Raw genomic sequence first — 17,230 nt, 5'->3', positions numbered from 1 at the left:
CAGGATGACCTGCTGCAAAAGACGCCGACAAATCCCTGTAGAGCTTTAGAAAAAACAAGCAGGCGCCTGAGTGTGCTTAAAAAAAAAAAATCCTGCCTAGTAATAAAAAGGGATGTGAGGGTAAACAGGAAAAGAGCACTCCACACTGCAAGCAGCCCAGAGGAGGAGAGGCTGGGAAGAGCACTGATCTGAAAACCTGATATGGAAAATAAAGAGAAAGATTCCTTACTATTCCTGAGGACAAATTCCTTGAAAAAGCCTTGATGCAGCTTTAGTGGCAGCTGCCCACTGGTTCCTGTGTGCCTTTGTTCTGGTACTATAGAGGGTGTGGGAGGGTAGCACATGCCCCACAGGTTTTGTTGGCTGGATTCCGTGGCTGTAAAGAAGTTTCAGTTCTGAATTGCCTGAAATAGAGGCTTAAGAGACAGTTCTACTGCATAACTGTGTTTCCTGAGAATGAAGTGACTGCAGTTCTGCACACCTGTGCAGTTGTGCTGCAGTACAACTCACTTTTCTAATTTTAGTGTGAATCTCATGACATATGTTGTTTTCTGCCAATCCCTAGCTCCTCATGTTTTGCAGTTTCATGAGAGTCTCACTTTCCATGAATCTGAATCCAGTCTTTCTAGCCTTCATGCCTCAGAAAGAAAATCTTGAAATCAAAGGCAGCGTAGCATAACGCATAAAACAAAACCCCTATTATTACTGTGTTTTGGATGGTGATTTTTAAAATCAACTACCACTTTGAGAAATTAGTGTGTTGATATTTGGGCTCAATCACATTACCTCTTCTGCTTTTTGGCAGAATTTTCAGACTCAAGTGCTCAGCAGGTTTTCCATTGGAACAGGCACACTGTTAGTGGGACAGCTCTAGTGATAAAGGGGATGAGATAGGTACAGCAGCAGGTACAGGGCCAGGTACACCAGAATCGTAGGATGGGTTGGGTTGGAATCAACCTTAACTATAATCAAGTTATATCTATTATTATAATATAATCCTTGCCATGGGCAGAGATGCCACCCACTGGATTAGGTTGCCCAGGGTGCCATCCAACTTGGCCAACTTGCAGCGACGGCAACCTGTTCCAGTGCATCATCACCCATTCAGTAAGGAATTTCTTCCTCATATCTCATTTAAATCTCTCCTCTTTTAGTTTAAAGCTGTTTCCCCTGGTCCTCTTACTATCTGTCCATATATTCACTCTCCCTCTTTTTTATAAGCCCCTGTAAGTGCTGGACAGCCACAATGGATGCCAAAATTCTTTGCAACAAGTTTCTGCTGCTCCAAAGTCAAACACTTCCTCAGAACTGAAATAACACCTTAGTGGCCAAAGAGGCATTCAGGAGATGTAAAATTCATTGACAGAAAAAGATTCATCCCCTCAAATGTAGGCCCCAGTACCTACCAAAATGCAGGTGAGGGGTTTGGGCTGGTGCCCAAGGTTTGGCACATCCCAGCTGAGGCTGTCAGGATGGAAGTCACTCCTCTCTGAGCACCAGAAAGTTGACATGGTCAGCTCTGCCACAGCAGCCGTGCTCCTACCATAGCTGAAAGGGCACAGCTTTTCTCTTTCATTGGGTCCTGTGGAAAATACAGCAGCTCAGACAAATGCTTGTGACCTTACAGGCACTGATGGGAGCCACAGAGAGGCCTTTGGATCACCTCCCGTGGATGCAGCCCTAAATCCCTGGGGATGAATATTGGGTACTCTGGCGCTCCTTTGTCTCCCTGTGGGTGTGTACCAGCCCTGGCCTGGGAGTGCCTCCGTGTTCATCTGTACAAGGCTGTTTTCCAGAGAGTGGCAGGGAGCAGGGAAGCAACACTTGTTTGTGAGCTTTTCTGATAATGGAAAATACATTAGTCTCCACCCTGTTCTGGGTATTGCTTGGAGGCAGACAAAGAACAGCCTCTCCTTGCCCTGGAGGAGAGCAGGTGCTGGAAGAGCTCAGCACAGGGGCTGCCCTGAAGCTGGGCATCAGACTGGGGGCCGCTCTGCAGCTGGTCACAAGGGTGACAGCTATCCCTGCACTTCCTCATCCCCGATGCCAAACACCTCCTGCTCTGGAGCTGTTTGGTTTCAATTTGCAGTCAGTTCACCAGCAGCATTTGGTTTTGCACCGGCTTTCTCAGGCAGCCCAGTACCTTGGGCAGGGGTTTTTATCCACTCACTTTTTTATTATATAAAGGAATTGAGTTTTTTTTCTTTGCTTTAGTATAAATGACAGGGGGTTTGCAACTCTTAATGTGTGTGGCTGCCCATAGATCAAACACTTACCTGTAACCTGCACCCTCCAGCACTGCACTGCTTGAGACTGAGTTACATAGTAGAAACTATGATCAGAGAAATTTCCAATTTCCAAGAAATGAAATTAAAGCCAAACAAATTTTTATCTCCTCAAAATGAATAGAAATACCAGCTGCTTAGTCCACTGATTACCTCATTATTTGATACTCATATGCATGCTCACAGGAGCACAGCTGTAGCAGCATGCTTCACTTTGCCTCTCTAACTTCCAAATTCACAATGAATACAGAGTACAAAAACCTACTGGCAGGGTGTAGATAAGCATGTCTGTGTAAGGATTTTGAGAGTTTTATTTTTACACGATGTTCTTGTCCTCCTCAGACAAGCAAAGACATGATATCATTTGTGTTGGCCTAAGAAAAAATAATTCTAAGTAGACATGCCAACATGGTGCCAGCTTGATTCACAAATCTTTGTAAAATTAGTGTGCAAGATACTGAACTACATCATTAGGGGGAAAAACAAAAAGGTAATTCCTTCTCCACAAGCAAGAGATACTTAAACTCTGCCCTAAAATGAATCCAAACTTAGTATGATGTCCCAGTTTCCAAATTCAACTCACAAATTGCCAAGAGAGCACAGCAGAAGCAGCATCACTGAAGATCTAACATGGTAAAAGATCTCTCATTTCTGTTAAAAAAATGGTGAGTTCAGGGCAGTTACTTATCTTTCTGCATTTTTTTTCCATAGCTCTGTCCTAAGTCAGACCTACTGACTTCTGTTGTGCTACCGGCCCGGTACCGGTCACTTTTTATTGGAAAAGCGGATGTTATGAGCTCTTTTTTCTAGTGTTTGCATCTGAGGACATTTTAACTCTTGCAAATGAGTGGTTCATCTCAGCCTCTTGGAAGGGAGTCTTTGAAGACTGATGCCATTAGTGCAGGATAATTTTTAGGCTATTCACTCTTTAATGGGCTATGAAGAAATTGGCTATTTTGGTGCTGCCCAGCAGGGTTTCTGGCTTGGCCCAGTGCTGCTCCCTCAATGGCTGCCATGCCTGCACCCTGCCACAAATGCTTGGAAGAACAGACTTTCTTCACTGACAAAAAAAGCCATTCAAACCAGCCATTTTTCCATAGAGAAAGCTGACTGCTTTGGGTAGTGAAAACACAGCCTTGTTGCAATACCACCCCTCCCCAGGGGACAATGCCATTGCAAGAGCCAGCCAGGCAGCAGGAAGGTGGTGCTGGTCACAGAGAGGAGCAGCCCAAGGCAGGCTCGGGGCAGGGGACAGTGGTGGCTCCCACGGTGACACCCGAGCTCTCTGTGACAAGGGACATCCTGGGGAGAAGACAGCGAGGAAGAGAGCAGCAGGGAGGCAGTCTGTGATTGAGGTGTGGAGGAAAAGGGGCATTTGGGCAATAGGAGAAGGCTGCAGGGAGCTCTGGGGACCATCCAGTCCAAGTCCCCTGCCCAGAGCAGGGTCAGCCAGAACAGGATGCCCAGAGCCAGATTCTGCACCTTTGGCTCTGAGTCTTGGAAGCCTTGAAGGGGAAGTTTGGCATAGCACAGCTTATGCCAGACTCGTGCTGAGAGGTTCTGAGCTACGTGGGATGGTGCTCTAAAAGATCATTTCAATGTTCTTTTTTCTTTGTATTCCAATCAGTCACATATTACTTTTTTCTTCTTGCTCCAGATATTGTTTTGCATCATCCTTGCCATATGGAAGAAAGGAATGGTGCTGTTCTGATCTGCTGCCATAAAAGTAGGAAATGTTTCATAAAAATATGAAATGTGTGATCTTCAGGGTAGATTAAAACTGGGAATTCCAACTTAAAGGGGGTTTTCAACATGTTGAATTTTATCTTTCTTTTAATCTAACAAGCTATAGTAGTGTCAAATTTTCCTAAAAATTAGAAGTCTCATCAGAAATGGATTTGTATATGTTTTATCAGTCTTTATAAAAACTGCTTCAAATTAAGACATTAACTGATAATTTCCTTTTATTATTTCAGATATTTCTATTTATAAAACTCAAATTTGATTTTTTTGGCCATCTAGATGCTGAAAATATTCCGTGAGGAAAGATTCTCAGAGACATCATTACTGCTCCCTCTGAAGTCCTCCTGGACTTCGGAACAGAACATGACAAGAATACGAGTGCTTTTAGCAAATCCAACACTGAAGGATGCTATTTAGCACAAGGAGTTAAGAAATAAACACTGTGCAGATGGGAGCTGCAGGTAAGCATCTCTCCAGTGACACCTATCATCTATGCTATGGTTTAGTGGTGAACACTGGTTTTGGTTTAATGGTTGGGCTCAATAATTTTGGAGGTCTTTTCCAGCTTCAGTGATTCTATGATCAGCTGCACCTGAGCTGTGAGCATGGTGATGGAGGAGCCAGTGCAAGGGCTACCATGATGTCTGTTTGCCTAACATTATAAAATAGCACGTGGATTTCCTTTGCTACTCCTGGGAATGGGAATAATACAGGTTATACCTAATTCCCACAGATGGCTTAGATATCCTGTCCCACCTTCCCAGTACTCTGGTTTCTGAAGAAATGGGGTGGCTGTGGTGGCAGTGAGCCAGTGGTCCCCAGGCAGGTTCTCTACTCCAGCTAATAAATCCTTTGGGAACTGGGCTGGCAGCACAACCTAGTGAGCCGGCACTTCAGTCGCTTGAAGAAGAGCTGGCCTATGGTTCATACTCCATTTTCTGTCTCAGGAGGTGACACTCTCATGTCCCAGCCAGCTCTGTGTGAGCTGATGGGTTTGGGCTGGTCCCCATGGGAACACAGCCATCCTACTTCTGGCTGTGTTGTGCTTCCTACAAGCCAGGAATCCTGGCTGCTTTACACCATCTGAGGGCACTGTTTGTCCCCCAGACAGCTCAGCAGCCTGGACACTTGGATGGAAACAGATTTGAGACCAGCTGTCATCATTATATCCCTGTAAGAATTAGCCAAATTTGTTATTCTTAGGGGGGCACTTAGAGTACAGGGGAGATTGGACTTCGCATCACTGCATTGACATGCTGTGGCTGGTACTGTGGCAGCAGCCAACTCCCACATGGGGATGGATTCTTACTCTTCCCATCTTCACTTCTTGATCAGACAGAAGCAAAGATGCAAAGCAAAATATAAAGTTATTTATTAGGGTATGTTATACCAGCGTTTAAAAGCAATGCAGCAAAACCTACATTTTGGATAAGATTTTATGGTAGCACAGGAACAGTTTCTTAGGGATTTGACATAGAAAGTGCATCTTATGGCCTTTCCAGGTATGAAATTGAGAACATTTTCAAGGTTTGTTGGCAGTGCAAATGGCAAGTTACTGTGGACTAGATGAAGTGATGCTGCCACAAGTGGGAAGCGACAGATGAGGAGGCAACAACAGCTCTCAGGGTGCAGACAGAGACACTCCATGGCAGCACAGGACAGATGTAGTTTGTTCAGTCCAAAATTGCTCGTAAGAGACACCACTGAGTGAGATAAAGCTGAACCGATTACTGAGTGTCTAGTCCTTTTCTCATAGTCTGAATCGTATCTGTTAGGAATGAACACAAATTAGGTACAGAGCTCAGAAGTGCAGATAACTGGGGAGTCATATGTTAATGAGATAAAAATTGTATTCTTCCTCCCAAATACAAGTGGACTATTTAAAGAGGAGAATTTTCCTTGGGGGAAAGACCATTTCTGAGAGTTTTTTCCATTGTTTTTCAGCATCATTTCAGCCCAGACAAGGAAGCCAAGCTACCAGGAACAGGGCAATATCACCTGTGAGAGATGCAAAAGCAGCTGGAGAAGAAGACAATCAGGGATTAGTTGCTGTGGCATTTTGGGAGGCTGTTGAGCTAGCTCCTGAAAACAACCAGGCAATGTTCAACTGGAGTTGAGAGCTGCTGCATGAGGGACAGGAAACTGGGGTAGATTCTCTTTCCCAAAAATGATCCTCTGGTAAAGGAAGACCAATAACTGAGGAGAAAAGAAATATAAGGAAAAGTGAAGAAAATTCTTAGTAGGGGACAGAAAAGTCTAGGCCTTTCCATGGTCCACTGACTCCCTTGCCCAGCAGCTTTGTCCTGCTGCAGGAGGATAATCCTGGACAGAGAACAGCCAGCCATGGAAGGCATTTCAAGAGCAGGATATATATCATGCCAGTACTTCATCTCCAGACCTTGGTGGAGGAAAATAAGCGGAGAGAGTGTCTTGATGGGTAGAAGCAGGCATAGATGGGATGTTCTTTCATCATACTTTTTTGGGGTGTAGCAGACATAGACAGGTATCTGAAAACAAGGTATTAATGGAGATCAGGAGCAGAATGACCTAAATGATCACAAATAAGATTTAGTATTGCACTGCAGCACAGTAACTCCCACACTGAAGCAAAGAAGCAGTTTGAACGTGTGGGCTGCTGGCTTCAGGCACTGTGGCAAGGACCTACACACCAATGTTTTATAAAACATCCTAACGAGTGTCTGTGAAGAGCCCTGGGGTGCAGAAAGGGTTGGCTAGCTCTCCAACACATTGCATTGGAATTCAGGGAGTGAGGGACCTGAATTGGGCTTTGACCAACTAGCAGCAGTTCAAACCTTGTCAATTGTGCCAGGCTACACACCTGAGCAGACTTAGCTTGAGCAAAGTACTGCACTGGGGCTACCACAGCCTGGACAGCCTTTGCTGGTGGGACTTTCTGGAGAGAGTGGAAAAGTACTGAGCTGGACAAGCAGGGCAAGCAAGGAGGAGACATTGAAGACTATTCTGTAAAGAATCCAGCTATGGCAAAGTTCCTGGAAACAAGCTTCCTGAGAGCAAACTGTTGCACGTGAAATGCTGTGCTGTGATAGGGACTCGATGATTATTGACTTTGCAGGTGAATGACCAAAGTGCCAGCATGAGAAAATGAGCTCTTGGTTTGCCACAGAGGTATTTGTTAAGCTTTCATGTGTTGAGCAACAGGAATGCAAGACCTCTTTCAGTGTGGAGACAAGAGGCATCAGGGAAGTAGGAGTACTCATCTGAATTAAAAATCAACTTTTGCTATACTGGTGTTCCTGGCAGGTTACACCTGCTTCCCACCCCATGCCTTGCTGCCACTCTGTCTGGAGCAATGTGCTCTTAACAATAGCTGGTGGCTGGAAGGTACAGCGTGTGCTGCGTGCTCATTTCCCCTTCCTCCCACCCTGATTGTTATTGCAGCAGTCAGGAGCAAGAAGGGCTCTTTAACACCATTAAGCTGTGAGAAACCATGACACTGAGGACCTGACTTCATGCAATATGAAGTTGAAGAAAAATATTTAACTAGAGAAGATGCCTTCCTGTAAGTACTTTGTACTGTAAAGTGTATGTATACACACAAACACTCACATGCACATGCATCCGGGAGGAGCTGTGTGTCCGTGGGGGAAATCCTGCCTGCACCACTCACTGAACAAATTCCCACTGCCCCGGGCACAGCAAAGCTTCATTCCCAGTGCCCCTGGCACAGCAAAGCTTCATTCCCATTGCCCCTGGCACAGCAGAGCTTCATTCCCACTGCCCCTGGCAGAGCAAAGCTTCATTCCTACTGTTTTTGAGGGTCAATTAGAAAGGCCAACAAGCCTTTGGATAATCCCGACACTAAATTCACTGATTTCATCTAGCTTATTTTACCCTTGAGTCTGCCTTTGGGGAGGCAGAAATTCAAGAAACATACAACCTACAACTGACTTTAGTGGTTACTGTCCTGAAAACTGCTATTTTAAGGTTGATTATAATTCTGTTCCAGTGAATTTTCTTCAACTGTTTTGAATTTGTGCAGCTCTAAGCATATTTCAGTGATAATATAGATGGAAATTTAAGATACCAGCAAAATGAATATAAATCTGGATTTCCTTAGGTACTATTTGGAGATGCAGTAAAAGCATCTCCAGGTTTGAAGAACCGCTTTAGTATGTTTAGCTACAGTGTGCCAAAACTTAAGTGGCTATTTTCACCTCAGTGCAGTGAGCCAGCCACCTGATTTTAGCAACAGCTAAAATGAGTGTTCCTAACTATCATTTTCTAATAGCTGGATTCTCATTTTTTTGGCCTTCTCTTGCACCACAGGTATCACTAACCAGCATCACCATGAGTGACCAGCACTTAGCTGCCACCTTCATCCTGACTGCCTGCTCCAGCTCTTGGAGTGTGGAATTAGGGGGCTCCCAAAATCAGAGCTGTGATTCCTGCAGGAAAGCATTATGTATCCAGGTCTGGGATCAGATCTGGGGCAGTATGCCAAGCTCTTTTGTGAATTTGGCCTAAACTGTAATTACCATGACTGATGGCTGCCCGCTGCTGAAAATCTGCTGCAGTGTTACGGGTGCTGAGCATTTGGACAATCCCAAAATAAAGGCCAGCCAGTCAGTGCAGTGCTGCCTTGGTTTGAGGGTGACATGAAGGACAGCAGGACAGGGGCCAGAGCTGCTTGTAAAGGAAAGCAAAAATGTGTTCAGAGTTAGAGGCACTCTTTGTTCAAGATTTCAAATATCTGGTGAAACCGAGCCAAAACAGGAATCTTACTGAAAAATGTCAAGCATACCTATTTTTGTGTAACAAGTGTAAAGTACCAAATCACTTCCACAATAATGGAACCTCCTTTTAAGACTAGCATGTCCTCAGTTTCTGTGGAAGAGCTTTGAACCAAGAACCTCTCAGTTGCTCTATACAAACACTTCCATGTGGAGCTGTGTTCCTTGGCCATGCTCTGCATTTCACCAGGAATGTTGCTGAGAAATTTGCAAGCTGATGAAGAAGAAAAAATGCAGAACTGCTTTGGAGCTCTTAGTGAGTGAAATTCATTATAAGTTAATGATTTTTTTCCATTCATTTTAAAGATGTGCATGAACTACTTCAGAATGCAATTATCCTCTGTTTTTTTTTTTTTTTTCATATTCTATCCACTGTCCTCTTGGCACATCCTATATAGGGAAGTTTTACCAGATAACACATGAAGGACTGTGGTAACCATGCTATAAAGATGAAATTGCAGACATTGCCACAGTACCTACAAATTATATTCTATCAAATTTACCTTCAAACAGTAATGTCAGCTGCCCCCAAGCATGTCTGGATGACCCCACATGTGTTAGCCATACACTGCAATGACACACGTGTTCCCACACAGCCCATCCTGCACTGGCAGCACAGGTTTCTTTGTTCAGAGTCATATTATGCATGTGTTTGTTATTCATGTTTCTGCACCCCCAGCTTTCCTTTGATGTAAATTTAATACAACTTTTTTTCTTTTTTTTTGCCTCCATCATTATTTGAAACAGAAACTCTGGGACAATAGCATCAAATATTGGATATATAGAAAAACATTAGGCACTGTGTTTTCTGCAAGTCTATGCCATAATAAAAAATACCTATTTCTCAAAAGAAAACTAATAGGCTTGACATTTTTCCAGAAGCTACAGACTTAGAATTTGAGTCAGGCTGTGATGCCATGGCACTGAGGCAGCCACAGTCTATTGCAGAGCCCTTGTGTTGGGAGTGCCAGGAGGAGACTGATTGCCTACAACACTGTTAGAGACATTTTATTTGAAATGGGCATTGCTTGTAAGTCCCTTGCAAATCCTATACTGTGCCATACACAGTTTTGGAAAAAGAGTGGAAACTTCACTTATGTGAAGGTTGAGAAAGATGCTTAGCCTTAAGCTTTGCATTCCTCTTTAAATGTTTCTGAGCAACACTTTCACCCATTATTATCTTTCAGAGTGTATGAAGATCATGCTACTCTGTGCTTAACCTTTAAACAAAATTTCTGTGATTGCTGGCCCTGGTTCCCAAAGCGACTGTGAGAAATGAACAGGACAGATGGTAGCAGCCTTCCCCAGTGGATGCTACAGAATATTTCTGTAATGATTTAAAGCCATGCTAAACAATAGCTTGTTCACATTCAAATGCAGAGCATCCCAAGATGCTTCATGAGGCAGGGGAGAGAGCTGAAATTGCTTTTGCGGTGATGCTGGGCACAATTAAAGGCTTATGTCTGAACCTTACATCTATCAAACTGCTGTAGAACAAGGGAAACAGCTCCCTAAGTAGCTTTTAACAAAACACTAAATATACTATCATAACAATAAAACCTAACTATCCAGCTGCTGGTGAATTATGTACATGTGGTACTGTGTCCATCATGTCTCCTCTCCCCCCTTTAATCCATCCCTTCCTGCTACTGGAAAATAGCAAAGGTCCTGCAAGGAGCAGCTGAAAAGTTTAATAAAAATAAGTCAGAGCTGCTTAATCTGTTTTTGTGATCTGACTGCACTTTTTCTGAAAATCATGATTGTTCTTTTGGCAAAGTTCAGCAAAGTGAGAGCTTTTAGCGTGGCCCCAAAAGAGGGGAGAAAAAAGCCAGTTGCTGTCTTCTCTTTTGACATGGCAAATCAAGGCAAATGTGTGAAGGTATTAGAGCCCCACTGCAGAGCAGGAAGAGGAAAACAAATGACACCACGCCATATGCCCCTAATCCCAATTAAAATGCATTCAAACTCATTTCTCTCCTTCTCAGCTTACCTTTTCCACACCAGTGAACAAGCATGTTTGACAACAGAGTGTGGGAATTTCTAGTTCACTGAGCAGGTTTCCTTTCTCTTTGCTCCTGCATCTACCTGAGGCTGCAGCTCCAAACCCTCACCATGTGCTTTACAGCAAACCCTGTCTCCCGTCACCACACAGCCAGGCATGCACACATTGCCAGGGACTCCAAGGGAGCAAATCGAGAAGCAACAGACCCAGCTCGAGGTTAAACATTGTCAGTGGCCAAGCTGGGCTTTGTAGGAAATCCAATCTTTTAGTCTCCCTGATGATGCTGTGCTCAGCTCAGCAGTTTTCCCAGATATGGAGGTTCCTGTGCTTGAGCAGTACAGCAGGAGCAGCGTTGAGAAGGTGAGCAGGACCTTCTGCCTTCAACAGGCACAAAGAAGCAGGCACAGCAGCCAAGGCGCGACCTTCTCAGTACCACTGCTGAAGAAGGGGGCAGGGGGAAAATGCTGCAGGGTGCTTGGAAGATTGGAAAAGACCTTGGAGTCAGTGGGGATGTGAGTACATGAGAGGAAGGCAGCATGAGCTACTCATTAGAGGCTGAATGGATAGAGATGGGGAGAGAATGTTAATGTGGCGAATCACTCTGCAAGCACTAAAATTATTTTGAAAAATGGAAAAGGATGCATTTGCCATTATAAAATCAAATAGGAAGAGCAACAAATAAACATGGTCTATGATTCATAAAACCATTGTTAATTAGATAGCTGAATCTTTTTCTTGGGCAGGAAAACAGGCAACTTCAGCTTTTTGTCATTTCTACTTTTCACAAGGTCCTTCCTTGTCCTCTTCATCTTCCCATTGGCATAAAAGCTATTGACTGGACCTATAAGCACAGCATTGCTTTTCTTTGTCTCTTGATTTAAACTCTGTTGCTTTCTTCCTTGTAGGGTATCTCAGATCTCAATGAGAATTCAAAACACTTCCTTATAACTTTGCAGTCTCCAGGTTTTGGGTTTTACATCCCCCTCCTTGCCAGGCTTTTCAGAGCACCATCCCACTGCTTCCTACACAGAGTACAGCTGCCAGGCTGATGATACAGATGCAGAGATAAAATTCTATTCTCAAAAGTTGGCTTAGTAAAATGACTTAAGCATACAGTTCCAGATAGTTTTCTCTGTATGTATTTTCTTTATGCTTTTAGATTCATGGCATTGATCTTTGCCTCTTGAACAGGTAAAGAAATCAACAACACAAGCAGGGTGTTAACCTCCATGCTTGTTCATGCCACAGGGAAAGTGAGCAGTTGGGGAAATACTAAGCAAGTGCCTCAATAGCTGTTTAGTACAACAAGAGGCTGCTCTGCAAACTGCAAAAAAACAGGACCTAATGGTCCAGAGCCATTTCTTCCCTTTGCCCCAAGCCTGGCTTCTCCCAACACTAAGATCTCCTCAGTCCTTCTCCAGACTTCTCAGTGCCTTGTCCAGTCCCAAGCCCCTCTGTGTTTCTCAGACCTTTCATCTCCTTACCCCAGTCTCATCTCCACACTGAGCTAGTCTGGGTCCCACTGTAGCCGCATTTGGTCTTGCCTGGCTCATTCACTGTGACAGCTTTCAGTGAGCTGCCTGCCTTTGTGCTCAGAAGAAATGTCTCCTGCACCAGTTATTCCCATCTTTACATTTTCTGATGCCAGAAAGGCTCCAGAAAAGGTCTAAAGGGGGAGGTCATATATTATCTTATTCCTTCAAAAGGCAGAGAATTTCTAGAAAAATTCATCCTGAAAAGGATGCCTAGCATGGAAAATTTAATTCAAATTTTGCAAAATGTATGCAAACAGCCTCTTGCAAGAAGAAATGCAGGAAAGGATGGCTATTTGTGGCACACCGAGTCTGTGATTGAATTATATGAGCTCTTGTCCACTGCTTTCCTAACCAGGAATAGGAGCTCCCAAATGAGTTAAGTGATTCTCTATGTCAAGCCATATTAGTGCTGTATGAACTGTAATATTTATTTAAAATCCTCTTACAGACAATGTCTTGATTCAAACTGGATTCCATAGCTGTTGCAGACAAAGTCATTATTATACAGCTTGTTATACCATGACAGCTGGCAGATGTGAGCTTGGTAATTCACATGCAACTTTGGAAATGTGGCTACACTTCTGTCACCCACCAGAACTTCTTAATGGCTGCTTGGACAGACCTCTGCTGAACAGGATTGGTCCTGATGCTTCAGACCAATGGAAAGAAACACCTGAAGATGAGGTAGGTTTCTCTGGCATATGCTGAGGTTATGCCCATGGTCACTTTTTGCTGTGTGACTGTGAGGATCATGCTGGCTCTGTCATGTGAGGTAACCATGAGAGAAATCTGCAAGAAGGCACAACATTTTGAGGTTGCCTCATGATATTCAGGGTTTGACAGGCCCATTGTTTATACAGCATTAATACCAAATTGATGCTTTTGGGAAACTCCACCCATGAGCGATGTAGAAAATTTCCTGATATGCCCAACAAGATTTCAGCCAAGTGCAGTAATTGAAGGTTGCAAAATATTTTTTCAGAGGAAAAGGATGGGAGAGAATAGAGGATGAAAGCACAGAGCAGAAGAGATAAGCAAAGAACTGATTGGCTATGGAAGAATGGACAATACAGGCATGACAAATATTAGTGCAGAAGGAGGCAGAGCTTGTCAGTCCATTTTTGAGGACTGTACAACCATATTATCAGAGGCTGCATTTAAGAGAATGGGGTTTATCTTTTTCCTCTTCCTATCTTTCTCTCTTTGCCTACATTCAGCCTCTGCTGGCATTGTCTCTTCATCTCACACCCTGAAAACTTGAAGCCTCTTCTCTTTGGAAGTTTCGGGGTCTGGCAGGACTTACAATATTGCCTAGAAAATTACACTGGAGCACATAACTTTCTTTCCCAATTCTTTCTATAGCTCCTGGTCATGCTCTGATGGCAATACAAGGCTGATCTTGTTGGCTGTGCCAGCCTCTTGAGCAATCCACATTTGGATGTAATGGGTCACTGATTGAGAAACTAAAACTAAAAGGTCTGGAAAAAATGATACATTCTAATGCTTAAAGAGAATATTAAAATGATGCTTGCAGCTGGATTTTGTTGCTTGACAACACCAAGACCAAGCCAACTTCAGAGGTTAAATCACCAGACCTTGATGTTGACCAAATGTTTCTCCTCAGTCAAATGCTTTTCAAAGCCAAGGTAACCCAGGTACACAGACACACTCAACATACTGATGCTTGTGAACTGAATTTAAAAAACAGATATAGGATGTTAGAGGTTAAGAGTTTGGAGTACAAAGGCAGATAAAGTGACTGCCTATGACATAAGCCCTGAGGTGGAAGGGAAGTTATCTGCCTTCCACATCTTGCTTCACCCACTGAGCCCCCAGGATCCCAACACATGCCTGCACAAGGCCCTGTCCTCAGATAACCCCACATTAAAGAGAAGGAATGAAACGTCCAGCACCCCCAGGTGATTCAGACTGAAGTGCACAGAAATATCTCTGGCTCCAAGGGAAGATGGAGCAGATAAACCAGGGAGCAGCAGCTAAACCACCAGCAGCTGGCCACTGAGGTGGCTTTCAAGAATATATCTCTGTGTCCCAAGAAACTACCTCACATCCCCAATTCCAGCAGCCAGAGTGACCAGAAGACAGCCAGCCTCTGTCCCAGAAACTGGCCTGGAAGAAGTGAGTGAAGGAGGCAGTGCTGAAGGGCACTGCTAGCATGAAGAAACCACAAGGCAAGTGGGCATTTTAGAAAATAGAAGAGACAATATTGGCACTGGGAGGTCTCCTGAAAATGCTCAGAAATTAAGCTCACTGTGATATGAAAAATATTTCTCTTCCAAGGCATTTTAACTGGAGCAGCTTCTCAGGAAGGGAGGAAAGCTGCCCTGGGTCTCCCACATAATAAAACATGGGACTGGGCTATGCAAGGTCCTTACTTATCAAAATGTGTAATTCAAGATAATAAAAAAAAGCCAAGCAGAGCCAATGTGTATTTCTGTCAAGACCTTTTCCCTCTAATTTAAAAAAAAAAAAAAAAAAGTCAAAAAATAAGTAAAAGAAGTCAGGAAGAATGGCAGGTTCAGTCCAGAGCCATCCCGGAGCCGTGGAGCCTGGAGAGCTGCCAGGCAAGCTGGCAGGAAGTCAGGCGGGCTTGTGATGGAAACCTGCCCTGTGTTTCATCGGAAGTGCATTCAGACAGAGACGCTTCTGCAAAACATTTTGCTTACGACAAATCGGCATTCTCTGACAAAAACCTGGGCTGACAGAATCCTCCCAGCCCCTGCTCCTGATGGCATAATCCTTCCTTACATAATAAAAAAGAAAAAAAAAATGGAAGGAAGAGGAAAGAAACTGGGTGTGTCATAGCTAACGTTAACAGGCTACATTATATATAGTTTTGTAAGTGACTCCTTATATGGAGCAAATCTTAAAAATGAGCTCTTGAGCATTTCAGTCTGATTTTCCACAAGTGCTGAAGGCTCAGATTTGTTACCCTACAATGTACACAAACACAGAAGTAACGGTGAGTTTTGGGTGAAGATGGAGCAATTTTATTGTATCCATCATCTTTCCCTTCTGAATAGGATTTTTCAGATATTACGGGTTGTTAGTTATTAATTCCTCCTTGTTCCTACCAAGTCCATTAGATAAGAAAATATTGATAACTTCTCCCCTGAATACATATTCTGTAACAAGGACATAACTCTCTCACTTTGAAATTTCTAACTAGAGCATTTAGAGAAAAGAGAGAAGTGTAGAAAATATATACACAACTTGGGTTACCTGGATGGTTGACAGCATTTTTCTTCTTCAAATAAAAAAAGACAAGATGAGGCATATTTCCTCTTTTATGGTTTTGAGTGATACTGGAAGCCTCTCTTGATCTAGCATCTCTTCTAAAGGAGAACCCAAAAGGTGTAGGAGAAGGTCTGCATACAAACTGGAGATCTAGTCCTACATTCTCTTCATTCACCTGAGAACCAGAGCCAGAGAACATGGGAGCCTCTAATTCAGATAGCTGTGAAATAAATAGCACAGTGCCCTTTTAAACTAACCAGAAGCTCAAGTTAGAGACCATATTTGTTTTTCGTGTACTGTTATTGGAAACAGACATCAGCTGCAATTCAAACTTTCTTTCTTTGCCCCACAGTTATGTGAACACAGTGCACAAGATTAAGACATTTGCAGCATGTAAATTCAATCACGTGAGAAGTCCCACTGATTTCAGGCCGTGACTTCCTATTGAGTCAGCAAAGCCCTTCTGCCTGTGTGTGATTTTAAGGTGACTAATCTCCCTGGCTGCGGGGAGGTGCATCGGCAGGATGTCCTGCGGCCCTGGCCCCCAGCACACGCCCTGGCTGTGTTCTGCCTCTGCTCTGGGACAAGATTGGTGTGACCACGAGTTCCCACACGCTGTGCTCTCATCCCTGTGTCCAGAGGCAGCACGAAGTGCACTGTGCTTTGTGAGAGCCTGCAGCCGGGCTCACAGGGGCATGCTCGAGGGGGCATCGCTGCTGCTGCATGGCCAAATGCCCAGCTTCGTGCTCAGTCTTACCCACATGCTGAAACTCTTTGGTAATTTGGAGTGGTACCATATCAGCCCTGGCTTGAAGGAGACTTTCACAACTTCTCTAATGAACCTCTCACAGTCTTTCAATAATGCAGCTATTTATAGGCAAGGTCTATACTGAATAGATTGCAGAAGCTGCACAAAAGCTCACAGTGTTTCAGCAATGAAGCTGCAGAGAAACATCACAGCAGACTGAAATCACTCAGTATAGTTACATGCAATCAAATATAATCTATGTTTTGCTTGATTAGACTCACTGCTTAACTGAAAAATTAATCACATTTTAACACATTTAGGTAATTTTCTTAGAAGTGAGAGCTGGTTTTGGGAAGTACAAGAATTTTCAAGTCTTAAGATTAAGGGTTAAACCCTGCTCTTGCTCATCACATCAAATTTTAGGTGTGGCATCAGTGAAGTTTAACAGAATATTCCCAAGTAGTCAGAGCAGAAATTGGATATTGTCAGAAACCATCACCAACCATCTCCTTTCTCTTTCAAATTACTCCTTTTAGGCTTCAGTAAATATTCTGGGTCTTGCAGTCCCAGCATGTATCATGAAATGATAATATTAATCAAAAACTATTCAACCAATGCACTCATGAGAAAGCACTGCTGCTGTTCTTTTTATCACCCAAGCCCATTTCATCGTAAACATTTCTGAGATGTGCAAGATGAAGGTAGCACAAAGCAACAGAACTTAGTGCATATGGCTCACCTGAATCTTCCTTAGAAAAAATCAGAGAAAGAATTTTACTGCTTTGACCTTCCCAGACTTGTGTCTCTCTGACACTTATTCATGAGGCCCCAGTAAACAGCAGATTTACACAAACATGCTTTGCTTATGAATATTATAAATATTTTTCTGA

Source organism: Ammospiza caudacuta, chromosome 5, assembly GCF_027887145.1.
Source record: "Ammospiza caudacuta isolate bAmmCau1 chromosome 5, bAmmCau1.pri, whole genome shotgun sequence".
NCBI lineage: Eukaryota > Metazoa > Chordata > Aves > Passeriformes > Passerellidae > Ammospiza > Ammospiza caudacuta.
Note: the sequence above shows the minus strand (reverse complement) of the source record.